The 27,349-nt window shown below is 56.7% G+C and overlaps 1 protein-coding gene and 1 long non-coding RNA gene across 51 annotated transcripts in view; both read right to left on the reverse strand.

The window, feature by feature from the left end:
• Positions 1-27,349, reverse strand: part of CELF4 (CUGBP Elav-like family member 4) — a 311,899-nt gene that overhangs the window by 83,055 nt on the left and 201,495 nt on the right. The window lies entirely within an intron of this gene.
• LOC139030446 (uncharacterized) lies at positions 64-1,122 on the reverse strand. Its single transcript, XR_011482815.1, has 2 exons — positions 502-1,122; positions 64-396 (listed from the first exon to the last, which is right to left on the reverse strand). It is a non-coding gene; the product is annotated as an uncharacterized lncRNA (long non-coding RNA).

Raw genomic sequence — 27,349 nt, forward strand, 5'->3', positions numbered from 1 at the left:
GTGAGCGCAGACCAGACAGAAGAACCCGGAGGTTATTGTTAAAATATGCAAATCCACAGCCCATTGAAATGCAAACCCTCCAGATAAGATTTTTAATAAATCTGGTTCTGCTCCCACTCCCCGCTTCCAGGAGGCCATCTGATGCTTGTTGGGTCAGGCATGTAGGCCCTGTCAGCTCTTCACCCCTCTCCTCGTTTAGATGGTCCAGCTCAGGCTGCCCCTCAAGTGGTGGTGATGGGGCCGCCTGCCACCCAAGGCCCCCAGTTCGTCCCCTGACACAACACGGGAGGTCACCGCTGGGTCACCCATAGGGACATCGCAAATGGATGTCCCTCATCCTTCATCACCCCTCATCCTTCCCAGACTTCACCGTCATCCTCACCTCCACTCATCCATCTGAAAAACAGAGTCCCAAGCCCTTGCGCCCTCTGCCAGGGGGACTGCCGTGTGGATCCCCCCAGGCTCAACTCTCACTCTGCCAGTCTTGGCCTCTGGACTCACTGTGGTCTGCTGCCGTCCAAAGTGGCCTTGGAGGGGATGAAGGAGGGCGATGGAGAAGCGGCACAGGGGCCCGACTGTCTTAATGCCCGTCAGGACAGGAGTGTGTGTGGACCTGCGTGGGCTCCACCATGTGCCTGGATGTAGGACGGGGAGGCATGCGCCACCGTGGCGGATGACAGTTCTCAAGTCCTCCTCAACTCCAGACCTGGGGCTGACCACACGCCTAGGCTTACCTCCCTCCATCCTCTGGGACACCAGATAAGCCAGGGGAACAAAACTCAAGGGGTGGGGAGGGTGTGGGGGGGAGGGGAGGGGTTCAGGGCAGGAACAACCGCGGACCACGCGGGTGGAGTTCGGAGAAGAGCCAGCCAGGTGCCAGGCAGCAGGGACTGCAATGTGCAGACAGGTCAGGTGGACGCAGGAGGGTCTGAGCCTGTGCTGTGGGCAGTGGTGTCCCCTCCCTCCACCCCATCAGGTTTTGGCAGCAACAGCATTCCAGCAGGGCCACGCTGGGAAAGAGCAAGGGCGCAGCGCGGGCACAGGGCAGCGGCGCCGATCGGGGTGGACGTTTAGATCAGGAACGGCCAGCGCTGTCTCGGCATCGGGTCTCCTCCCCATCCGCGGGCAGGTGGGGGGGCGGGGGGAGCGCTCACGCCCGCAGTGAGGGGTGGGGCAGGACGCGAGAGCCTGTGCAACCCGCACCTCCTCCGTGGTCCAGCCCCACAAACAGACCCCGGCAGTTGCATAGCAACAGGCTGCTCTGCTCCGCAGTGTCCAGCGAACAGCGGCGGCGCTGACGGAGCCTATTGGTGGGACTGCCTGGGGCGGCCCCCTCCCCTCCCCTCCGCTTTCTTCTCTCTCTCCCCCGCCTCTCTCCCAGCCTCCGCCCTCTGGAATCTAAGTTTACAGAATGCTTTCCCCTCACCCACTGGGTACAAACAAAGGAGGTGCCCCCTCCCCTGGGCCGGTCAAAGGTCTCTCCTGCTTGTTTCCAAAGGGAGGGGCTCCCGGTCAGTTTCTTAATTTCCCTTGTCCCCCCCACCCCCGACCATTGCCCGTGGGGTGGGGGTTAGGTCCCCCCTGCGTGGATGGATGCTTCTCGGGGCTGTGGCAGGTGAGGTTGGGGGAGGGGGCGCAGTGAGAGATCCCGGAGATGCAATAGCGCGGCTGGACTCAGCCCCTACCCAGCGGGCAGGGCTTCCCAAGTCCACGCGGCCAAGGGCAGCCTGTCTCTTTGTCTCCAAGCCCCACGACCGTCTCACCCGCTCCCAGCAAGGCGCCGGAGCTGCCCTGGCTAGGGTGGGAGGACCCTTGTGGTCCTAATTACCGTCCGCTGCCGCGGAAACGAAGCTCATTAGCCTACAGGGCCAGGCTGGGTCGCTAACCCTTTTCGGGGGAGTGGGGGTGTGATTTGAACAAAACAAAACAAAACAAAACAAAACGGCAGTGGATAGATGGATAATTCTGGATGAAACGAGCCCTGACTTCTTTGGGAGGCCTGGATGTTGGTTCTAGCTCTGCCACCTACTTGTGCCATGAGGTGGGAGTGTCACTCTTAGGGTCTCATCCCCGGAGTGTGGAGAACCCCGCAGTTGCGAGGCTCTTAGTACAGTGCCCAGCACCTAGTAGGTGCTCAGCAAACACAGGATAGCACCTCCCTTCCCTCCCCGCCCCCACTCCTCATCCCCCAGAGCCTCTTCCCCACCTGCCGCAGCTCTGCCCTCTCTGCCCTGTTCCCGGCACAAGGAGGCACAGCAGACCTTCCCTGGGGAGCCCACTGCCCAGTCTGCAGAAGGGCCTTGCTGAAAGGCATTCAAGCCCACCCTTCCTGGGCCGCAGCCATGCAGGGCGCCTCTACTCTCAGCCCCTCAGCCCTCCACTTGGTGGGGACCCACCACCTGGAACTCCCTTCTTCTGCTCTGGCGGGGGCTCTTCAGTACCTGCTCCCACACCACCGCAGTGGGGCGTGCTTTTTTTTGCACGAGTGCCCCAGTTCTGCCCTGGCCAGCTCTAGTGACTAGAGAGGAAGTGTTCCCAGACCCCATCCCCTCCTTTTCCTCTCATCAGCCCAGGTAGCAGAGCTCCATAGGGCAAGGCGAGCCCACCACCCAAGGCTTCCCTCAGCTGTGCAGACCATCCAACCCTGAGCATGCACGCACCTCACCAGGGCCCTCGGCTCGGGCGTTCTGGGCCTTCCGCAGGCAGCTATGTCCAGCTGGGTCTGACCTTTCCCAGCCCACGTGGGGCCACTGCCTTCCTGAGTTGGACCTGGCCTCCTCTGTGTGGGCAGGAATGAGAAGGGGAGTGGGCAGCCTAGCTCTGGGGGCTGGATGGAGACCCCAGCCTGTGTGACCCATGGCCCACCTTCCCTTCTGCTTCCCCCATCTCCCTGCAGCCCACCCCTGAGTCTGATGCACTGAGTCCTCCTCTACCACTTGCCCCAACAGGCCACCCTGGACTCTGGACCCTGCTGCCAGGTTCAGCACCTACCCCCGTGAGCAGAAAGGGGGCTTTCCGCCTCACTCTCCCCCAACCCGGGACCCCTCCTCCCTGTCTCACGGGGCTCAGTCTCAGGCCTGGAGGGACAGTCCCCAGGCAAGATAAAGGAAAACAACAAAACCCACACCACGAAAATGACAAATCTAGAGGAAATTGCTCTTAGTCCCACACCACAGTCTGACGGTGCCAGCCAAGCGCAAACCTGAGTCATCCTAGAAACAGCACCGACATTGGCTTTTTGGAATTTGTTTTGTCTCTGGGCTTTAGATTTAATCATTCCTTCTTTCTCTCTTCCCCCTCCCCCCACCGCCTGCCTCTGCCCCTTGCTCTCCGTTTGCTAATACGAGCCTGCACCGCCAGCTCATCCAAGTCTGTTTTCCTGGCATTAATTAACACAGCGCTCCAGCCTCCAACAGGCTAAATGATGAATCAGGTTAAATTCCAGACAACAGCCGCACACCGCCATCAATTAGCCATCTCCGGGGCAGCTTCATTAATAAGCATCGATCATGGCCCTCCTCCTGGAACACGCCAGGGTCTCTGGGTCACGGGCACTGCCCACGAGTGTGTCAGGCTTAGGTGTGAGTGTGATCACGTGTGCGTGGGCACTGGGGCGCCTGGTGGGGGTGAACACCTGAGTGTGTATGCAAGACTGCGGGTGTGTGGAGGGAATGGGTGGCAGAGGGGATGGTGCGTGTGGTGTGGATGTGGGTGGGTGTCTGTCAGTGTCTCTTATGGGGATGGGGTGCTAAGTAGAGGGGTTCGCTCTCCACTCTATTGCCTGCCCCCATTGCTGGCACTGTGCCCCTCTGCTTGCCTGCCCCTGTCCCCCTGATGGTGGGGTTCTTTCAGGAGCCCTTGGCCCCTCTCCTCTCCTCTGTTCTCCCTCAGAGACTTTGTCCAGCCCCTTCTCTTCAACTTGTACCCCATGGAGGCAACCCTAGAATCCCTCTCACCATCACCACCCTCTTTTCCCTTGCATCCTGGGTCCTTGCGGTCTCAAAGGCTGTCAGGCCCTTGGCTGTCCCCAAGGTACGCACGACCTCCAGCCCAAAGCTGATTCCCTGGGTTGTCTGGCACCAGGACCACCACTGCTTCTGCCCAGGGCCAGGCTCAGAGCCTTCAATAGCTTCTGCACCGGCAGGGCAGGTTGGAACCGAACCCTCTTGCAGGCACTGCTGACCTCCACCTGGACGGTCCCCTCACTCTGCCTCGCCCCACATTCCTTGCAGGAAGTAGGATAATTCTGAACCAGGAGCTGCTGGGAACCCCTCAGAGACTCTCCCTACCCAGGGGCTAAAGCCCATCCCCTCACAAGGAGACAAAGTCCCCTTTGGTCAGATGGTCCTTGCCTCTCCGGCAGCTTGGACGTCACAGGCCTGTCTTGCTCCTGGGACAGCCCCCTGCCAGATGGCGGTCCCTGTTGACCTCGGATGGTGGCTGCGGCTCCCCTCTCCCTGATCCTAAGTGTTCACGGGGTCCATAGGGTCACAAAAAATCGGACGTGACAGAAGCGACTTAGCATGGCATAGAGCTGCCTCCCTGACTTGCAGTAATTCTGAGCCAGTAGCCTCAGTGGGGTGCGTGCTCCAGAGCCTTCTCGAAAGAAAACCTGGTTCAGAGCAGGAGGCTGTAGTCACCCTCAGCCTCGCGTGCGGGGCGCTTCGCTCTGCGCAGAGAGCCGTGCACCCCTGATGCGCGCGCCAATGGGGATGGACGTGGCCTCCCCAGGCGGCCACAGTGGATCGTCTCCTTAAAGGTTAATTAAGAATCTGAAGCCGGCCGGCATGGTGCGGCCGGTGATGGCGGATGTGGCGTCTCTCCAGACCATTAAACACTAATTAGGTTTGGAAAGTCTATCGAGCTCCCGAGGTCTCATCAAGTCAGGCGCTGGCCCCCGGGTGCCCTTCGAAATGCCAGAGCTGTCACCCCCTGGCCCCCCCCACCCCTCCCCAGCCGACCCTCTAGACCTGCCCCGTGACCCCTGGCTTCGGGTGGGGTCCCGCTTCATTTCTCTCCATCTTATTGTGTCTCCCTGGCCCCAGCTGCATCACCGTCTACCCTCCTCCCGTCGCTGGCCTGGCGGTGTCCCTGGACCCTTGGAATATCTTCCTTCTCCTTGCATCCCTTTGCACTCAGGCGGCAACATCGCCTCTGTTTCCTCCCTGGTGGCTCGAAGGGCTGGTTAGAAAGGGGCGTGCAGTGGGCCCCCACCCCAGTCTGGTGGACAGAAAGCTGAGGGTGTGGGCAGAGTGGGCCTGGGCCCCGGTGTCCAGAGAGGAGGGTGCAGTGGAGAGATGGGGAGACTGCCTGCACCCCACACCCTCTCCGCAGGATTCTCCCCACCTTCATCAGAGCCTGATTTAAGAAAGGCTCCCTCTTGAGACTTCCTGGCCTCTGAGCTTCCTAGGGGCTGGACTCCACCTGCGTCTGGCAGAGCCCCTCTCCAGCCTGTTTGCCCAGAGACCTGGCTCCCTTGAGGCCATCCTTTACCCGCTCCAGTTTCCTTCCCAGCCTCTGAACTCAACCAGTGCAACCAGGAGGAAGCAGCTCCTGATAGCATTCATTCATTCATTCATTCACTCATTGGTTCGCACCTCTGATTTAAACCCTGCCTTGGAGAAGGGCATGGCAACCCTCTCCAGTGATCTTGCCTGGAGAACCCCATGAACAGAGGGGCCTGGTGGGTTACAGTCCATGGGGTCGCATCGAGTTGGACACGACTAATAATATTAATGAGCTACTAATATTGATTAATTAATACTAATAATGAGCTACTAATATTTTCACTTTCACTTTGTTCTCAGAGGACCTAGGGAGAAAGTGCCCCTCTTAGGACACTCCCTCAGTCACTGGTGCTCCCTTGGCTGGACGGCAGGATGAGTTGGGGGATCCTTGGAAGTCATTTTTTCCTCCCCGTCCACCCCACCTCCCTGCCCTGCCACATCTTTAGCACAAGTGGCTTGTCAAGAAGTGAAGGGATTTCCCCTCAGTGACAGAAGAAGGCTCATGTCCAAACCCGCCAGGAAGAAAGACGGCACCACACGCCTCTGGGTCTCCCAGGCCACAGTGTGGAATTCTTGGTTCGGTTCTTCTAGAGAAGTTGTGAAGTAGAAATGCTTGTCCCCTGCAATCCCTGACCGTATTTTGCGCTGACCCCCTGCCCTATGTTTGTGACGAACGTGTCTGAAAACCACCACTGTCAACATCACCATTGTCACCGTCACCGCCTCAATGACTGTCACCATCACCACCACCACTGCATCTTATAAATACGAATAGGATACGGCTTGATTCCAAGGGATATTGCTACTGGTGGAATTCTGGATGCTGGGACAGGCAAGGGGACGTCTGGGGTGAGGTGGAGCTTTCTTGGGACCCCTCGCACCACATGGCATAGATAGCCCTTGACACCTTTTTGTTCATGTGATGTCATGAACAGTGCAACTGGCTCTGCTATGACTAGCTGTGTGACCTTAACTCAGTCACTTAACCTCTCTGTGCTCCTGTTTCATGGACTGGAAAATGCAGGATAGACTCCCCTACCTTCACAGGATATGTTGTGAGCAGGACAAATATGTGCCCCAGACACGGCCTGACATAGGTTAATTGGCTTCCTCCCATCTTTAGACAATGCCCTGCACCCCTGCTTCTCCCCACAGAAGACAGGGAAAGGAGCTGGGCAGGGTCCCAGTCATTCAGGCCCCTCTACCCACCTTGGGTCCTGCCTCCAGGGTCCCTCTCACCCTGTGACAGGCAGGGCTGAAGTGGGCCCGTGGGCGCGGGTGGTGCAGCCCAATTTCATAAGCACAGAGTATTATGATTGCATTGATTTCCATCATAAATCATATTTCCTATCTTCTGCCTCGCTCTCCCGCATGCCCCGAGTTAAGCCTTGGTATTTTCTTTAGCGGCTGCCACTGTCAAACTTGGAGATGATATTAGGATAATGATGATAAATTTTACCCTGCAGCCAAGCCACTCCCTCTGTGGGGGGGAGGGGACCGTTTGTCCCCCCAAATGGATCCCTTTATGGAACGCAGGGACTCCTGCTGAGCTTCGGGAGGGAACTCACCTAAGCTTGAATGTGAAAGTCCTTGCACCTTGACACATAGACACATATGTGCGCATGAGTCACATGTGTGCAAAGATTTGGAAGTTTTCTTTTCCGGCGTATTTCATGTGGACACGTGGTGATGCTCTGGCCAGTGACACCTGGCAGGGGGCAGTGGGGTGGGAAGGCTGTGGGGAGGTCTGTGCTGAGCTTCCCGAGGTGCGGCCGCCCTAGTCTCGGGGTTCCCAATGACTTGGGATTCTGGGAGTCCCGGGGTTCTTCTTGTACAATGCGCCTCACGTCAACCCTTGTGCTGACATCTGGGCTGGTGAGGTGGGTGTCAGCACACATTTCTCTACAAAGCCGTGGCTCAGGAAATGCAGTCAACTCCCGGCTAGGGCATCCTTTCTGACCTCAGAAATGCCGCATCTGTTTGTAGGACGAAGCTGGTAATATGGCTCTCTTGAGTCTTGGGGCTTCTGCCTCTGCCAACTGGGCTGGGCTCAGCTCTGACTAAACTGTGGGCCCCTCAGGAGAGAGACAAAGATACGAGGTCCCGGGTGCAGCATCAGAGCATTTCTCAAGAGGCTTTGGGGTGTGCCCCATGGGGGGACAGTCCCAGGAGACGCTATGGGTTGTCTGCTGTGGGGGCTGGCCCTGGAGCTGGAGGAGGATTCAGCAGAGATGTGGTCTTGTGGCTGCCTGTTCATTCACTCACCTACTCACCCAGTTAATGAGTGTTCCCAAGCCAAGTGCCCTTTCCTGTCCACCAGGCCCACAGGCCAGAGAGGGAACCTCAGCACCCTCTCCATTGTCTGCACCATGGCCTGCTGGACTGAGATTCCTGGGTGGGGAACTGGCGAGTTTTCTCAGATGGTTGTGCTAAACACGTCTGGTTCTTAAAGAATGTACCCCTGCTGATGGAGATGATGGTGACGGTGAATCACCGACTCAGAAGATGATGGGCGTCTAAGCCCACCACCATGAGATACTGATGGCAATCTCACGGCACCCTCTAGGGCTCAGTCAGTCCCAGCTTGGATGCCTCCCATGATGGGGTGCTCACTCCACCTGTGAGTCTGATGTCTCTACTAAATACATTTTCATGGATGTCAAGCCAAAGCCTGAGCCACTTGCAGCTTCCCCTCCTTTGCACCCCCTGCTTTTGTACAGGAAATGCCTAATTTCTCTTCTTAATGATGACTCGTCAAAGTAGAGGTGATGGTGAGAACCATCTTGGAGGCTAGGGAGCAGCACCAGCCTCTGGAACGCCCTGGGGTGGGGTCTCAGTGGGATGCGGTGGGTTAGGAAGCTAGGTGTCAGCAGATGGGACTGTATCCTACAGGAAACACCTGTGTGTGAATGCCCAGCTCTGTGGTGTGGCTGTGTGTCTGGCAGGCTGGGCTCTCCCTGGGAAATCAGTGGCCCTGCTGGTCCCAGAGGAGCAGAGGGGTAGCATCCACTCACGCCACCAGCTCAGGGCTCTAACTGCTGCCCACAGGAGGGGAAGTCTGTGCCACGGGGTACAGACATTCTGGTGGAAATATGCAGGGTGCTCATATAGGGGGCAAGACCACCTGTTTGGACCCACATTGTCTGGAAGCAACTTACATGAGGATGGTTGGGGGCAGGGGTAGGGGCATCACACGCTCTCCAAAGGGCTGGAAAGTGGTGCCTGGAAGGTGTCAGGATGTGGTAGGAGTGTCCTGCTCCAACAAGGGGCCAGCCGCCTGGCAGCCAGGGTACTGCCACCTGTCCCCTGGGAGGGCTCCAGGAGCTCCTCGTTGTGTCTGCACACACGTTCAGTTGGGCCCAGCAGCCACTTCCATTCCTTCTGACATTAGGATTGTATGATGATGATGAAAGAAAGTTGCTCCCAGGAGCCAGAGAGGCTAAGGTTTCCATCACAGCTCTGTCACTTACTGACTGTGTGACCTTAAACAGCTTACTTGACTGCTAAGCTTCAGTTTCCCCATCCATAAAAAGGAAAATGATGATTCCTACAAGTAAAGGTTGCTGTGAGTAGTAAATAAGATATTCACATGAAGCCGCTAACGATGCTTGCCTCAGAGCAGGTACTTATCTCTCTGATGGATTCCTGAGGCCACTTGGCTCAAGATCCTCCTCCTCCAAGAAGTCTGCCCTGATTAATCCCACCCCTTTGGGGCAATCTGTGTCTTTCTGCTGAGATTCGCACCCTCTCTTTGTCTGTCGAGGCTTGGTGCGTATGTGTATGTGTGTGTGGGTGTGTATATGTGTGTCCCAGTCTCAGAGGATGGAAGAGCATTGCAGCTCACCGTAGATGCCACCTTCAGCTTCTTTCCTCCTTCATCCCCCTCTGCCCAGCTTCCAAGAGCCTGGTTATTCTGTCCTGAGAGGGTTGTGGCCATTTTGCACACGTAGAAAATGGCCACATACAGGAATTTAGGGGAAAATAATAGTGTTCACATGCACACACACACACACACACACACACACACACAGAGTGGCATGTGGCAGGCTCTCTACCTTCTCCTAGGTCCTCCTGTCTCTTGCTAGCAGTCCCTGGGGGCCTTCAGTGACAGCAACCTTCTCTGAACAGCTTCAGCTTGGTTGGGCCCTGCTGGTTCAGGGGCAGCCTTCCCCTCTCACAGAATAACTGACTTCACTGCTCTTTTCTGTTGTGGCGGCCCTGGTGGGGAAGGGTCCCTGCCTCACGGGATCCGGGAAGCCTCCGGGAGGCAATTGCGGAGGAGCAGCGAGGAGCAAGCATGCTTTCCTGCCCCACCACAGGCTCTGCAGTCACACTGTGCCCACCCTCCTGGCACCGGACATGTCCTGGGAGCCCTTTGCCCACCCTCCTGGCACCGGACATGTCCTGGGAGCCCTTTGTCCACCCTCCTGGCACCGGACATGTCCTGGGAGCCCTGCGGTCCAGGGAGCCCTGCCCTCCCCAGGAGGCACAGGCTAGTTGGGGGAGAGAGGCTGGGGTTGCTGCAGCCAGCTCCTGGTCTTGTGGCCCTGGGTGAGTTAACCTCTCTGAAACTTCGTGCCTTCATCTGGGAAATAATGGGGAGTGGGGTAGATAAAAGCTACTGTTTGAGCTAGTGTATATAAAGATGTGTTGTGAGTCTCCTGGGACAAAACAATGCAAGAGAGTGTGTTTAATTTTACCATTCCTATTAGCGAGAGGAGGCCCCTTGGGTTGAAGCACGGGGTAGATTACGTGAGAGGCCCCCAGTGTCCTGTCCCCCAAGTGGTCCCCAGGGTGTGTGTGTCTGTGTGAGCATGCACACTGATGGAGGCCGCCTGTGGCGCCATCCTGGGGCTCACATCAAAGGAGGGAGTCCTGGAACCACGTGGACACATCTAGACGTGTGAGCTTGAACCCAGGTGCAGTGTGACCACAGGAGAGAATGAATGGTGTGCTGAAAACAGACCAAGGCTGAGTGGAAACACACAGAAGGCATTTGCCGTGATTATGTTTGTGCTGAGCTATGAATAGTGTTTTCTGTCCTTCTTTCCTAAAAATTTTCTTTGGTGAGAAGAGGTAAAAGAAGTGTGAAAGCAAATGACTGCCTCTGTGTCCATATGTGTCTTCTGGAGTTTTATTGTGAGGCACCGTGTGCATCTGAGTTGGGCCATGGTGTCAGGGCTGGCCAGCGATGACTCTGTGTGTGTGAGGACCAGGGGTGTCCCTCCTCCATGTGACATCCCCAAGGCTCCCAGGAGCCTGAAACCTCAGAGGGTGCAGTGTTCCACATAACCACCAGATGGCGGCCGGGTGCAGTCTAAGGGCTCAGCTCTGAGGGTTTGGGCCAGGCTGGGCTTTGTGTTGAGCCTCACACACACACACACACACACACACACACACACACACAGAGCCACACACAGAGCGGCATGTGGCAGGCTCTCTACCTTCTTCTAGGTCCTCCTGTGGGCCTCCTCCTTCTCCATGTCTCTCTGTGGGCCTTCCCGCGCCCACGGAGGTGGGGAGCATTTGTGTGTGTGAGTGTGAGTGTGAGACTGTGTGGGTGTGTGTGACTCTGTGTGTGTGTGAGTGTGTGTGTGTGTAAGTGTGTGTGTGACTGTGTGTGTGTATGACTGTGTGTGATGTGTGCATGTGTGGTGCGTGTGTGTGTTTGTGTCTGTGTGTGGTGTGTGCATGTGTGTAGTGTGTGTGTGTGGTCTGTGTGGTGTGTGTGTTTGTGTGTGGTGTGTGTGTGTGGTGTGTGTGTGTATGTGGGGTGTGTGTGGTGTCAGTGTGTGTGTGTGTGGTCTGTGTGTGTGTGGGGTGTGTGTGTGTGTGTGTGTGTGTGGTGTGTGCATGTGTGGTGTATGTGTGGTGTGTGGTGTGTGTGTGTGGTGTGTGTGTGTGTGTGTGGTGTGTGGTGTGTGTTTGTGGTCTGTGTGTGGGGGGGCTTTGGGGTGTGTGTGTGGTGTGTGTGTGTGTGGTGTGTGTGTGTGGTGTGTGTGTGTGGTGTGTGTTCTGTGTGTGTGGTGTGTGTGTGTGTGTGTGTTCTGTGTGTGGTGTGTGCATGTGTGTAGTGTGTGTGTGTGGTCTGTGTGTGTGTGGTCTGTGTGGTGTGTGCGTGTGTGGTGTGTGTGTGTGTGTGGTGTGTGGTGTGTGTTTGTGGTCTGTGTGTGTGGTGTGTGTGTGGGGTTGTATGTGCATGTGTGTGGTCTGTGTATGTGTGTGTGGTCTCTGTGTGTAGGGGGGATGTGTGTGTGTGTGTGTGTGGTCTGTGTGTTGTGTGTGTGTGTGTGTAGTGTGTGTGTGTGGTCTGTGTGGTGTGTGTGTGGTGTGTGCGTGTGTGGTGTGTGTGTGTGTGGTATGTGTGTGGTGTGTGTTTGTGGTCTGTGTGTGTGGTGTGTGTGTGGGGTTGTGTGTGCATGTGTGTAGTGTGTGTGTGGTCTGTGTGGTGTGTGTGGTGTGTGTGTGGGGTTGTGTGTGCATGTGTGTAGTGTGTGTGTGGTCTGTGTGGTGTGTGTGGTGTGTGTGTGGGGTTGTGTGTGCATGTGTGTAGTGTGTGTGTGGTCTGTGTGGTGTGTGTGTGTATGTGGGGTGTGTGTGGTGTGTGGTGTCAGTGTGTGTGTGTGTGTGTGTGGTCTGTGTGTGTGTGTGGATGTGTGTGTGTGTGGGGGGGGGTGTGTATGTGGTGTGTGCGTGTGTGGTGTGTGTGGTGTGTGGTGTGTGTTTGTGGTCTGTGTGTGTGGGGTGTGGGGGGTGTGTGTGTGGTGTGTGGTGTGTGTGATGTGTGTGTGGTGTGTGTGGTGTGTGGTGTGTGTGGTCTGTGTGTGGTGTGTGCATGTGTGTAGTGTGTGTGTGTGGTCTGTGTGGTGTGTGTGTTTGTGGTCTGTGGTGTGTGTGTGTATGTGCGGTGTGTGTGGTGTGTGCATGTGTGGTGTGTGTGTGTCTGTGGTATGTGTGTGGTGTGTGTTTGTGGTCTGTGTGTGTGTGGTGTGTGTGTGGGGTTGTGTGTGCGTGTGTGGGGGTGTGTGTGTGGTGTCAGTGTGTGCGTGTGTGTGGTCTGTGTGTGTGTGTGGTCTGTGTGTGTGTTTAGTGTGTGTGTGGGGATGTGTGTGTGTGGTGTGTGCATGTGTGTGGTGTCAGTGTGTGTGTGTGTGTGTGTGTGTATACACGAGGGGACCACCTGATCGCAGGCCTGGCACCTGTGCGCGCACACGCAGCGTCCTCCGGGTCCTGACCCAGGCACAGCCCACACATGCTCTGTGACGCCGGCTCCCCCGGAAAGTGCAGGCAGACACGCGGGTGGCTGCCCGTGTGTTACGCGGACCCCACCCGGCCTCCCGCTTCCCAGACCCGCACCTCTTACTCCGGCCAGGCTGCCCCCAGCGTGGTTTGTCCCTTTCTCCTTTCCCCAGGACCAAAACTGTTCGCCTTGCCAAGAAGGCTCTGTTTCCCTCCACCTCAACCCGTGTGCTCCAGAGACTTCCGCCTTGGCGCCCCTTTTCCAGGAAGCTCAGCAGGTCTCCACAGCTTGACTCCTGGCTCCCGCCCACCGCCGGATGGGGTGTTGGGTCCAGCTGCCTGCTCGAGAGGGTTCGTTTCTGACTCTCCCCAGGTGCTGAGCCCTGCAAAGGCGGAATGGTGTGAAGTCCGGAGCCAGGTACCCAGAGGAAGAGCCAGGTGAAAAGCCAGATCATCGCGGGGCACACTTGCCCCGCTTGCCTGCCCCACAGGGTCCCAGGGAGCTGGTGCCAAGGACCGACTGTGGGAGGACCCCTCGAGCGGGCCCCTGGGCCACAAGGCCCAGTGACTTCGGCTGCGGCTGAACCCTGGGGTGCTGAGGGAGAGGCGAAAGTGGTCTGGTGGAGTAGTGGGCTCCTGGGGCTGTCTTTAAGACCCAGAGGTGGGCCTTCGGCTCTCTAGGCGGGGAGGGAAGGGGGCAGTGCTCCTTAGATGCAGCAGGGGAGTGACTGTCAGACTCTGGAGAACGCGTCCTCACAAGGGAGGCTCGGTTGGGAGCTCTGGGAGCTCGTGGCGGCGGCCGTGTCGCCATCGCGATGCTCTCTGTAGGTTTTGCTGTGTCTGCTCTCCGAGCGCTGACCCCGCGTCACACTTTGGCAGAGGGTTTGCAGAGGCGCGCGGCCGCTAGTGAACCTGAAGACAGGCGCTGTCACCGTTCCCGCAGGAGGGGCCTGTGGCTGGTGGGGTGGGGGCGGTGGTGCTCGCCTGGGAGTGGCCTTGCAGCCTCCTGACGACATCCCCCAGGGCTGGCACCCAGGGGTCCTGCCCCCCCGCAACTCCCCGATTTGAAGGCTCGGAGAGGGGAGGGTGTCTTTCCCCACCCCGTCGGTGCTCAGCGCCCCACGTTCTGTTCTACCTGCTGGAGCCCTCTTCCTGTTGCTTCCGAGTCTGCACAAGCCCAGGTGTGGAGGATGCGGTGAGGAGGGGAGAACTGGAGCAAGGGGGTGCAGAGGGGCTGTGAAGTGTGAGCCCCTCTGAAGACGGATGGCTCGTCAGCAAGGGGACTGGAGTCCCAGGCACGTGGAGCTCCTCGAAGCATCGGGTCTCGGCCTCCCAGCAGGTGCCCCTTCACCCACCCCACCCCCCGGAAAAGGGCACTGCGGGAGAGCAGAGAGATTGCCTTTCTTTGTATCCTAATTGTTCTGCAAAAGTCTCTAAGTGGGAGACTGGGTTGGGGAGCGGGAGACAGGAAGTTGAGAGAGACGGATGCGCCGGAGAAAGTGAGAGGGAGAGGGAGGCCGAGAGGCCGGCGGGCGAGGGCGGAGCGAAGGGCAAGCCTGAGGGAGGGCGTGGCCTCCGCCGGCGGGTCTCAACCTGGTGGGGGGCTCCCCTGAGGGGTGGCGCTCGGGGCGGTGGAGGATGCCTCGCAGATGTTTAAATTCACCCAGTGCTTCGGTGAGGGGATGGGGCCGGCTTTCTGCTCCGTGGAGTAGTACCTGGGGAATCCCCGGGAGGACTCCTTGGGGAGGGGCGGGGCTCCTGGGGAGCTGGAAGCGGAGGAAACCACGGGGTGGGCCCCCCCACACCGCTGCGAGCACCTGCCTTTTGGGAGGACTCGGGCAGGCATCTCCTGCTGCTCCTGGGTGAAGGGAAATTGGAAAGAGGACCCAAGAAGGCTGGGGATCCCAAGACAGAAATGCAGGAAGCCCGTGGGAGGCTGAGATCACTCCAGCTCCCCCCATCCACCTCCCAGCCCCCCGGGGATTCACGCTTATTCCCTATCACGCCCCCAGCCTCCGCAGCACCCGGGCTGAAGACCAAGCAGCCCCTCCCAGCGTGTGCCTGACCCGCTGCCCCCCAGGAGTTCTGTCCTAGTTCCTGGAGTGGCAGCTGGGCAGGTTACACACATTTAATTACTAGTAATTAAAAAACTGATTACTCCAAATGGCGCCTTCCCGGGGAGAGGCGTGCAGTGCCTGTCCTCAGGGCCCACTGTGAACGCCATCCCTGGGGCGTGGGGCAGGGAGGTCCCACTGTCACCTCCCTCTGCCAGGTAGGGGAGGGGGGTTCCCCTCCAGTGCAGAACAGTGCCCACCTCCTCCGCCTGGCCCACCGGCTGCCTGACATCACACCAGTCGAGCATCACCTACCGGATGAGTCACAAGTCCCCTTTCTTCGAGTCCTCTTCTGAACGCACACCCCCAAGCAAGGAGATGGGCTCAGAACTGGTGCATCAGAAGGAAGGTGCCTCTACGGAGGCCCAGGGGAGACAGGGCTCGGGGCCCCTAGGGAGGAGGCAGGAGCTGAACTCCGGCAGGGAATGGATGCGACAGTTGTCAGTTTCCTAGCCAGCCTCCTGGAATTGACTTGCTTTAGTCATCATATGACCACAGTGCGGTGGGTACCTTTCTGTGGGCCAGGTACGGAGGGCCCAGCCCTGATGGACCGTCCTATCTCCCCCAGGACAGGAGGTGGACCTTGTGCACTAAAGTGAACTGTGTACAGATGATGGTGAACTGTGAAAGGGCTGCTGGGCAGAGAAAAGTGTTGGGGGGCAGTTTAGATCGGGCAGTTGGAGAAGGCATCTCTGTGGTGATACTGAGGGTGAGGGGGCAGGGGGAGGAGGGGAGGGCTGTTGGGGAACCGAGAGCTGCTTGTGCAGAGGGAGGGGTGGGGTGGGGGGCAGGACTGAGGAGCTTCAGGAAGACTGGGGCCGCTGTGGGGGGACAGCAGGCTTGGGCTGGGCTGAGATCAGTGGGGCCCCGGGATGCCATCCCAGTGAGTCCTTACTGGACTGGGAGTCCCCAGTGGGGAGTCCCTGATGGGGAGTCCTTGATGAGTGTGAAGGGGGCACCTGACCTGAGCTGCAGAGGATGAAGTGGAGGGGAGGTGGGAGGGGAGTGAGGGGGGTGAGAGGTGACCTGGAGATGGGTCTCTAGGACCTGCTGATGGAGGGTTTACTGCCTGAGGAAGCAGTTTCCATCCTCAGCCCTTGCCTTCAGAGGAGACCTCAGGGACTTGCCAGGATGCCCGGCAGTGGGGGCTGCAGAAAGACCTGCAGTCTCCGAGGCATCGATGGAAGAGGAGGGGGAGCCGAGCGCTCGGGGTGCACCAGGAGTCTCCACCCCGCTGGCCACGTGGGTTGGTAACAGAGCTACGCAGCGAAGCTTCATCCGTGGCCTCACATGGGAAATGCTGACACACTGCTACGCTCATCAATCAGGGGATGCGATGCCAATTACTCATTTACCAGTAAGGGGTTTCCGGAGCCGCCCTGGCCCTGCACCAGCCTCCGTGCCTGAGAATCTGCTGCTGTCGTGGAGAGTGTCCTGCAGAGGGTGGCTCTGCCCCCTCTGACTGGGCAGGTCCTCCTCACCCGCAGAGAGGACCAGAGCCGCTGCACACGCTCTGCTGGGGGTTCTCCTGGCCCTGCCCCCACTCATTTCCACCTGGGATCTTCAGAGCCAGCCCTACCCCTGTCTACACCTGCCCACACTTATCCTACCCCTGCCCACACCTGCCCACACTTATCCTACCCCTGCCCACACCTGTCCACACCTGCCCCACACCTGCCCACACTTATCCTACCCCTGCCCATACTTATCCTACCACTGCCCACACCTGTCCACACCTGCCCCACACCTGCCCACACTTATCCTACCCCTGCCCACACCTGTCCACACCTGCCCCACACCTGCCCACACTTATCCTACCCCTGCCCACACCTGTCCACACCTGTCCCTCACTTGCCCACACTTATCCTACCCCTGCCCACACGTATCCTACCCCTGCCCACACCTGTCCACACCTGCTCACACTTGCCCACACTTATCCTACCTCTGCCCACATCTGCTCACACTTGCCCACACTTATCCTACCCCTGCCCACACCTGCTCACACCTGCCCACACGTATCCTATCCCTGCACACACCTGCCCACATTTATCCTACCCCTGCCCACACCTATCCTGCCCCTTCCCACACCTGTCCTATACCTGTCCACACCTGTATTACCACTGCCCACACCTGTCCTATACCTGTCCACACCTGTATTACCACAGCCCACATCTGTCCTACACCTGTCCTATACCTGCCCATATCTGTTTTACACCTGCCCACACCTGTCCACACCTGCCCTATGCCACCCCACATCTGCCAGACCTCCCTGGCCCTACAGGGAGAGGAGTCTCAACAGGAAGTAGGACCGGTGCCATTGAGGATTTGGGGTGCAAGGGTGCGCAGGGTCTGACTCTAGAGTAGGTTGCAGGTTGGGGGTGGGTCCTGGCAACACCCCAGGACCTTTGCCTGGGTGACACGAAACTCAGATGAGACACACATGAGCCCTCTGAAAGCTGTCCAGAGTCGTCATCCCCCCCACTAGGGTCTGTCCTCCCGACTGGCTGCTCGCGGTCCTGTCCATCCCCACAGCAGGCCCATCTCACTCTACACCTCCCATGCTTCCCAGCACGAAGGCCCCGGGGTCCAGGGGGGCCAGGCTGGATCTCCCTCCCCTTTTCCATCTGCCTGGACCTAAGCTCGAGGGACAGGACCAGGGCTTTTGAAAGTCTGGGGTGGAGTTCCTCTGTGGATTCGCTCAGCATCCCAAACAGTCCAGGACCCCAGGACCAGTCAGTCCCCAGTTCCCTTCATTCCTTTCACCCCCTCCTTCCTTTCTCTTCTTCAACGATGCTTTACTCTCCCACACACTAAAGTGAGGCATAAGCCCACCTTCTGCTCCAGGAAGACAGGAGGGCAGCCCTGGGGCAGCGCAACACTGAGAGCTGCCATCCCCAAGGATGGGGATGGGCAGGAGAGGCTGAAAACCCCAGCCCCCATGGTGCTCCCTGCTGCTCAGAGCCCCAGGAATAACCTGGTATGAAGGTGTGTCTGTGCCCATGAAGAGAGCCCCGGGGAAAGTTCTGTGCCACGGTGGGTGATGTGTAGGAGAGAAAGGCTGGACACAGGCAGATGGGACCTCACTTCATGGAATCCACGCCAGGGAAGGCCAAGACAAAATGGGTGGGTGGGGGGAAATCTGCATTATTCCATTTCCTAAGACGACTTCTGCTCTCCTTCCCTGAATCTGAGTCAAGGATGCCTGCTAAGTCACTTCAGTCATGTCTGACTCTGCAATCCCTTGGACTGTGTAGGCCCCTGCCCATGGGATTCTCCAGGCAAGAATACTGGAGTGGGCTGTCATGCCCTCCTCCAGGGGACCTTCCTGACCCAGGGATTGAACCCAGGTCCCTTATGTCTCCTGCATTGGCAGGCGGGTTCTTTACCACTAACCACCTGGGAAGCCCTCTGATTGCCCGAGTCTGCCTTTATCAAGAGTCCTGTCATGTCAGAACAATAAGTGCTGGAGAAGGTTTTTCCCACTTGCACTGCTGGTGGGAATGTAAATTGATATAGCCACTGTGGAGAATAGGATGGAGATTTCTTAAAAAAAAAACTAGTTTTAAAACTACCATATGACCCAGCAATCCCACTACTGAGGAAACCATAATTGAAAAGACACATGTACCCCCAGTGTTCACCACAGCACTATTTACAGTAGCTAGGACACGGAAGCAACCTAGATGTCCATCAACAGATGAATGGATAAAGAAATTATGGTACATATAATATATGCAGTGGAATATTACTCAGCCTTAAAAAGGAATCCTTCCCATTTTTGAGTCAGTTCTAATGAAGTGAATGAACCTAGAGCCTATTACACAGAGAGAAGTAAGTCAGAAAGAAAAAAAAACCCAAATACCATATATTAATGCATATATATGGAATCTAGAGGGGCTTCCCTGATGGCTCAGATGGTAATGAATTTGCCTGTAATGCAGGAGACTGGCTTCGATCCCTGGGTCGAATACCCATTCCTGTAGTCTTGTCTGGAGAATTCCACGGACAGAGGAGCCTGGTGGGCTTTAGTCCACGGGGTTGCAAAGAGTCTGACATGACTGAGCGACTAATGCACACACAGAATCTAGAAAGATGGTACTGTTCAACCTATTTGCAGGACAGGAAGGGAGATGCAGACATAGAGAACAGACGTGTGGACACAGTGGGGGAAGGAGAGGGTGGGATGAACTGAGAGAGTAGCGTGGAAGCATACATATTAACGTATGTAAAATAGATGGCCAGTGGGAATTCGCTGTGTGATGCAGGGAGCTTAAACCTGAGGCTCCGTGACAGCCTAGAGAGGTGAGATGGGGTAGAAGGTGGAAGGGAGGTTCAAAAGGGAAGGGGCATGTGTATACTTATGGCTGATTCAAGTTGCTGCATGGCAGAAATCAACATGATATTGTAAGGCAATTATCCTCCAATTAAAAATAAATTAATTAATTTTAGAAAAATATTCTGGAAGAGAAAAAAAAAGGAGTCCTGTCAAGTCAGAATCCCCTTTACTCCTGTTGGCTCCCCTTGGGAATTTTCCATCCACTGTGCCCACCCCCTGACTCTGCTCCTTGACTGTAAACTCCCGCTTGCCCGTGCTATCTTTGGATCTGAGCCCGGGTCTAAACTGAAGTCTTTTGTCTCCCATTGCAACAGTCCTGGAAATAAAATCTGCGTTTACTGCTTTAAGCACTGTCCAGCTCTAGTTTTATTTTGACAGCCCTTCTCGATCCCAGTCGGGTTTCCACATTGCAAGATCCACCTTCAACCAACCCCTGACCTTATAAATCCCTCCCCCTTGTGATGATGAAGGCCATGAGGATGATGGGCAGTGGACTTGACTTTGCATGATCAGTGGGTTATTCCACTAGTCTTTTAGGGAGACAGGCTGAAATCACATGGTTTTCAAGAATTCTTTGCCATCTTGGGGTCCAGAAGATTTGGAATGTCTGGTTCTGTGGTTGTAACATTTCTCATCTGAGACTCTAGAATTCTGGGATCCCCATTTCCAGGGTTCATGCTGTGTCTGACCTGAGTCCTGAGGGTCACCCAGGAGTAGGAGGATGGGTCAAGAGTTTACCCCAGCAGGGTTGCAGGCCTGATCTTTGATCTTAACCACCTCCTCCAGGGAGCCCCCACCCAGAGGGCTCCTTCCTACTGCCTTCAAGGTGACCTGAGTCTTCCTGTCGGTCACATCCTTACCCATTTCCCCCCTTCTTCTTTCAAGATTTTATTTTTGGCCAGGTAATTAGCATAGCTCTTCTCATTAATATTATATTTAAAAAAGAAAAGGTGGTGGTGGGGAAGAGAGGAGGTTGGGAGGGTGGGGCTTGCATATGCCAGTAATTGTCTTGACAGCCGGAGATCCCGGTGCAATGAAAGTCTACTTTAAGTGGCCCAATTAGCATAAGAAACGGCTCGCCAAAAGTTCTGAAGGCATCGTGTTGATTAATGCAATTTATCTTGCAAACCAGCGGCAGACAGCTGAATCGCTGCTAATGATTATTATATACATTTATACACATTATGTACATGCGGTTCCTCTCCAAGAAACGGCATCTCCCCACTCTCCTCCTGCCTGTGCCCCCGGCCCAGTAGACCCCCGCACTCGGCTCCTCCTGCCCCAAACCTCCGCCCAGGTCTCCAAAGTGTCTCCTGCATCCTCAACTGCCTTTGACCAGTTGCCGAAATGGGTTGCCTGTGATTCGAAGGAACTGCTTTTACCCCGAGTTTGAGCCGGTGTCTAGAAAAAGCACTTTCAAGAAGAACTTTCACTGCTCAGGTAAAGCTCCAGGTGGCCAAAGGAGTGGTCCGAAGATGAAGTCAGGATAGCGAAAACAGTCTGGACACAAAGCAAGATTCTAAAGTCTCGGCCGGCAGTGCAGTTCGAACAAGGGATGTCTGGTATTTGATGCTGCCAGCAGCCCTCTTCCTTCCTGCTCAAATGTTCAGCTGTGAACTGCGATCCTGGGTTCCACATCAGGGTCCCGGTAGCTGCAAGGGCCAGGCCAGGGCTCTGTAGGTGGGGCTCTGTCTGGGCAAGGCCAGGGCAGACCACCAGCGCAAGTCACCAGACAGAGGGGCCATGACAGCTGCCAGTTCTGAGTGTTCATCTCATTCCAGGACCGTCCTCAGAGCTTACGCATTCCACTCCTTCAGTTTCCCACCTCGTCTGCTGCTCGTTCTACAGAAAAGGAACGTGGAACCCAGGCAGCCTGGCTCCAAAGCTGGTGCGCCCTTTGTCACCCTTCTCAGCAGCCTAATTCAGGTCAGAGTCTGGGAGCTGGATCAGAGGTGGTGGAGGGTGGGGAACTGGCTCAGACGATGGGAGCTGCCACTCAGCTCATCACTCAGGTGATGGGAGCCTCAGGTAGGAAAGACTTCTGGAAGGAGGTGTGGGACTCCACCAGCTGAGGGGAGGCACCTGGGAATGCAGGGAAAGACAGAAGCTATGGTGCAGAGGCGGGGTTGGAAAGGATGTTGCCCTTGGTGTGATTCTGTGCCAGGTGTAGGGATGACAAGGATGCATCAGGAAGGACCCTTTCTCATGGGGCTAAGGGGCCGGGGTAAACTTGATTGGGTATATGGTTTTACAGATAGAGTACAATTCCTACCGGGCAGATTGAGCAATCCCAGGGGACAGTGGTGGAGCAGTCAGGTTGGCTCCTGGGAAGGATCTGAGATGATGGCGTGTGGTCCTGGGAGAACTGAAAGGGCCTGGAGCTGGCTGACAGCAATGAGGTGGGCGGGGGAAGGACCACTGGGGATGGGTCACCAGCAGGAGGGACCAGGAGTCATCTAAGGGGACTCAAAGGCTTGATGGCAGTGACATCATGGACAGTAATCAGATATCAGGAGGGTGGATGGCGAGGATCAGGGAGGAGGGGGAGGTGATGAGCTCGAGTTTAAGTCTACTAAGATTTAAGGTGCAGATGTCAAATGGACCAGGAGGTGGTGGAGACTGGACCTTCCTTAGGATGGTGATTGGAATGAGGAATGTGGGTTTGGAAATTGTTTTTTTAAGACAAACTCTTAGGGGAGGACCCAAGCTTTGCTGAGCACCTCCTGCATTCCAGGCAGTACACCAAGAGCTCAATTCCCCTCCCAATAACTGTAGGAGACATGGTGTTCTTGTCCCATTTTACAGACAGTCAAACTGAGTCTGGTGATTAGCCTATGAAGGTCTTGAGGAGTAGAGAGAACAAGCCTGGTCTCGTTGGATGCAGCCTGGCTTGGCGTTCACTGTGGGGGAGATGGGTCACTGCAGACTGAGGGGTGTGTGATCAGACTGTGGGCTGCGTGGGGGAGCAGCGGACCTGGACATTTCCACCCACATCTGGGGGAACTTCAAGACCCCTCCGTGAGAATGTTTCTTCCATGGGCCTGTGAGTGGCAACACACAATGTAAACCAGAGAACATGCTAGTCCCCGTGAGTAGGTAAAAATGTACCTATTCGCTCAGCAAATCCCTGGGCCTTTTTGGGGCAGGTTCTGAGATTGGAGGCTGCAAGGATTCATTTGGCTTCTGAATCCCTGACTCTTCACCCTGCGGCTTGTGATGGTGGTGGAGGTCCCAGGCCCGGGCTCCAGGGTGAAGGGGGCCCGCCCAGGCCTTCCCCCTATGCCGCAGTCTGTCTCCATTGGCCACAGGCGCCCAGTTCAGCACGGGGCCTAGTCCCAGGGCCTCTCTGGAAATGTTGCCACGGCTGTACTGAGACTCCAGATTTTCTGATTCAGGCAGCATCCCCGTGGCCCAGGAGAACACCCCCTACCTTCTCAAGGAGCACCGACCTGTGGGTGAAATCACCTTGGGGCCATCCTGACCACTCTGTTCAGCTTTTGCTTTTTAATGGGAAAATATAATGTGGCACTCATCCACTTTAAAAATGAAAAACAGGGGACATAAAACTTGATTTAATAAAGACACCAAATAATAAAATATTCTTCTGTTCTGGGTTATGGTAATTGAAAGAAGAGTGACAAGAGGGTCGGGAGGCAGCGAAGAGAAAAGCGGGGAGGTGTGTGGAGCGGGGGCTGGGAGAGAGGATCCTACAGACAGATAGATGGACGTGGAAGGAGGCAGGGGCAGGACAGAGGTGCAGAGAGAAAAGGAAGTGGAGAAGACAGCGCCCAGACCCCAGGACATGGGGGACCCTCGTGTCCAGAAGGGCCTCACCCAGGAGGGTCCCTGAGGCCCAGCAGAGGCTGTACCTGTCCTGCCTGTTCTGGCGGAAACCTCTCCAAGGTCCTGAAAGGCATCATTCTAGGAGAGAAGCGTGGGGGCCTGGAGTTTTGAGAACTTGCTCAGGTCTCCAGCTAAGCCACCTTCCGACCTTGCTCCTGCTGACCCTGACCCTCATTTCTCTGCCAGCTGGCACCCGGGCCCGTGTCAGGCTCTCTGCACAGGTGTTCACACCCCACACCTCTGCTCTGCGCCCCAGGGCCTTGGCCCGTCCACACAGCTCACTTGAGTGGCTACCAGAGCCTCCTCGCAGGCCCTCAGACCCCCCTCCTCCCCTCCTGCTGGCCTCCATGCTGCCCCTCTCGCTGGACCCCTGGCCTGGCTGCCTCCAGCCCCTCTCCCATCTCTTCTCCCACTTGCCCTGAGCTCCAGTCATTGGTTCCCCTGGGTCATACTGGGTGCTTTTGTGATCTGATGTCTTTTTGGCCTGAAATACCAATGGGGACCATGATGGGAGCCTTAGAGGAGGGCTTGAGGGTGTCACGGGAGGCTTCCAGAGAAGCTGAGGTCTGAACCTGGGGCCCACAGTCAGCTGAAGTCCAAGGGCATCCAGGTGAGGGAATAACCAATGCAAGGATGAGGAGGGTGAAGGCTGGAGCAGGACGGGTGAGGGCAGAGGTGGGGCAGGGGAGCCTGGCAGGGAGGCAGACCGCCTCCCCCCCCCAAATTATCCTTGTCTGTGCTCCCCTTTGTCCGGGTATGCATTGCAACTGGCTTTGAATTGGCCAGACACAGGCGCAGTGGTCCTGCACAGGTGGGTGGCGGGCAGGGCTGACCTGCCTGCTTGCAGGCTGTGCGCAGTCAGCTCCCAGTTGCCTGATGGACTGCAGGCTCCAGGTGAGCACACAGTGTGCCTGACTTGTTCACTTTGGCCTGCCACACAGTTGGAGCTCAGGAAAGACCTGTTGAGTGAGTGAAGGGATGGTGAGTCTCAAGGAGAAGGATTTAAGGCCAGGCACCCTGGGAAGAGCTGGTCAGTGGGTCTCTCCCAGCCTGGAGCTGAGCAGCCCTAGGCTGTCTGGACCCCAGAGCAGCCATCAGTTGTTGCCTTCAAGGTTGCAGGTTTCTGCTACATTCGCTCAGGTTTGCCTACCTCCCCTCTCCAATCTCCAGCCACGCCATCTGGGCCTGACCCAGGGATGGAGCTGATAGGAATAGAATAGGATGGTTGTAGATAGAAAACAGATAGTTGTAGATGTCCCAGTAGGGGATTATAGATAGGGAGGGAAACCCAGGGAACGTTGGGAGACCACTGTAAGTTAATGATCGCTTGAGAAAGCTATCGGAACCAAGCAGGTTGGCTTAACTGTAAAAGCATGAGATATGCCCCAGGTCATGTGAAAGAAAAAGTGTTACCATCCTTCTGCTGATTTGAATAAGTGCTATGACAGTCCTAGTTTGATCTAATAGGGTCAGACATTCTCCTGCCAGATGCAAAGGAGGAGGTAGTGAGGCAAGCCTGATGTCTACTGGAAGAATGAGGAAGAAGGTGGTCTTTCCCCCACTCCCTCACTTTCCTTTGATTATAAAATTGTAGCTCACTTGATCCTCGGGGCAGAGCCAGCTCGTCTGCCTGCTTGCAACTCTCACAAGTGTCCTATATTAATAAATCTACTTCTTGCTTATCCCTTTGCCTCTCACTGAATTCCTTCTGTGCTGAGAAACAAAGAACCTGAGCCTCAGTAAGTCCAGACTCCAGGTGAGTGATTCCAGTGAAAAGACCGTGGGTTCAAATCCCAGGGAGAGGTGCATGGTTTCAAGAGCCTCAGGGGCAGCAGAGAGCTGAGGGCTCCAAGTTAGCACCATGTCTTCACTGCTGGGCCAGGGACCTCACCCCCAACATTGCCACCACCTGCATAGTAACCAGCCCTCCTCTTGTGGAGCTCTTCTAGCTGAGAAATCCCCGTGTGGTCTCTTGTTAATAACATTGTGAACCAAGCCCCACTCAAGACTGGGGCTACTGATATCATTCCCATTGGACAGATGAGGAAACTGAGGCCCAGACAGCAGAAATCACATACTTAAAGCTAAGCAGTTGGTCGGAGTGGAGGCTGTCTGGAAGTGGCGGCCCTGCTCCCACGCCTGCTTTTAGTGATCACGATGTCCTTCTGGGGGAGGGAAAGGCCCCTGCTGGCTTGATGTCTGGGTTCTGGCCAGGCATCAGGTCTGTGGCTAAGTTCTGGGGGATCATCAGGGGGAGGCCATGGGAACTGCCTGGACTTTGCAGCCAGATGGCTTGGAGTTGACTCTTAGCTCCAATCCGTGGGTCTCCATGGGTCATCGCAGGTGAGAATGGTGCTGCCTTCCTTGGCATGGGCTGAGGGTCCATGAGGACACGTGCTATACAATAGGGCCTAGTGCAGGCTGGCCCATCTTTTCAGGCGCTCGCTCAATTCCAGCTATTACTAGCAGCCCTCACAGTGGCCCCAGCAATGCAGGGCACAGATTTGTTGTTGTTCAGTCGCTAGGTCGTGTCCAACTCTTTCGCAACCCCATGGACTGTAGTCCACCAGGGTCCTCTGTCCATGGAATTCTCCAGGCAAGAATACTGGAGTGAGTTGCCATTTCCTTCTCCGGAGATGAGAGAGAGGATCCAGGGGTCAAACTCTCGTCTCTTGCGTCTCTTGTACTGACAAGCAGATTCTTTACCACTAAACCACCAGGGCCCAGATCAGGCCTTGAAAAATGCAGCTTGAGAAGGCGACGTCAGTACAGGACTGTGACTGTCGTTTGCACAAGGGTGTCAATCTTTGGAAGCGCTGCATCCTGGTCCTGGATCAGGCTCAGCAAACTCCTCTACCCGAGGGGCAGAGTTCCACCAAGAACTCGCCTGGGACTCTTGGGTTGAGGGATGCGCCAGACCTGAAATTGCTAAATGGGTTTTTAGGAACTTGACCCCCTCACCCCATTATTGCAGCTGCCCAAGTGGTTCAGGCTCAACCAGGGGAACAGGCAGTGCTCTGAGGTCTGGCAAACACAGGCTGACCGTTAGTGACGTTACTTAGACTCCCGTGTTGATGACTTCTGAGGACTGCACACCTCCTGGATGTGCAAATCAAGCCCTGGGGGCTTGCAGAATTAGCCTGCTGGGCTTCCGCTGGCTCAGAGGTGTGACCCCGGAGCTGAGGCTGGGCCTCACCCGGGCAGGTAGACCCCAGTGCAGCGAGGGGGAGGGGGGGCTGCCCCGCGGCTCCCCTCAGCTCTGCGCTCTCTTCTGGCCTTTTTTCTTCCTGAGGGGTCACTCCTGCTCATCAAGGACATTTTAAGTGGCTTTTAAAGCCTCGGCTCACGTCTCCACGTTCAGGCTCCCCTTGGAGATGCCCAGCCTAGAGCGACCTGGCCCATTAGAGCTGCTCTAGCAGCAGGCCCCGCGGGAGGGCAGGAGGGGGGCTGGGAGGGGCCAGGAGGACTCCTTCCCTCGGCCTCTGAGACACCCGCTGGGCAGGAAGAGGCCCGGGCAGACCCAGGCGGAGCTTCAGAGCGTGGGCTGTGAGCACCCTGATGCCCAGGGGCACGGAGGCCGGGCCAGGCCATGATGCCAGGGGAACAGAAGCCAGAGGGTCGGAGAAGCCCCGCAGTCAGACCCCACCTGCACTCGTGGTCAGAGGACGGCAAAGCATCTGTGCCAGGTGGGCCTGAAGGGCAGTGCCCCTCAGGCCTGGTGAAAGGCAGGGAGCTCCGAGGAGGGACAGAGGCGTGGCCCTCCTCGCCCCCGGGATCCCCAGGACCAGGAAAGCTCTTCACTTGCGAGTCTGCTGAGCAGGCTCCTCGGGCCAGACGCCGCCCTTCTCTTCCCGGTTCCAGCTCCGAGGTTTGTTTGTTCCAGCCACAACAGCCCTCCTCCTCCTCACACCAAATGGCATTTAAATGTTAATCAAGTCAGGGTGCTGCCATGCAGCCGGCAGAAGGTCAAGGCTGAGCCTGAGAGGCCGCCCTGCCTGAGCTGGGCTTGGCAATTCCTGGGGTCCTTCGCCCCAGGGCCTGGGGCTGGCCGGGCTCCCGGCTCTTAGGAAGGGACAGGGCTTGGATGGGTGGGGTCTGCGAGCAGGTGCAGACCGCCTTGCTGGGCACCCTGCTGCCAGGACGCAGGGAGGACCTCTGGGCTGCCCCGGCCTGGAGTGAACTTACCCTGAACTTCTCTATGGGGGCCCATAGGGCCCCCGGACCCTGCTTTCCTCGTGGTCCCTCCCCCAGTTCTCTGACCGTCCCCCTCTGTCCTGTGTCTCCCATGGCCTTCCCCTCCACCTCTTGTC

Source organism: Odocoileus virginianus, chromosome 22 (assembly GCF_023699985.2).
Source record: "Odocoileus virginianus isolate 20LAN1187 ecotype Illinois chromosome 22, Ovbor_1.2, whole genome shotgun sequence".
Lineage (NCBI taxonomy): Eukaryota > Metazoa > Chordata > Mammalia > Artiodactyla > Cervidae > Odocoileus > Odocoileus virginianus.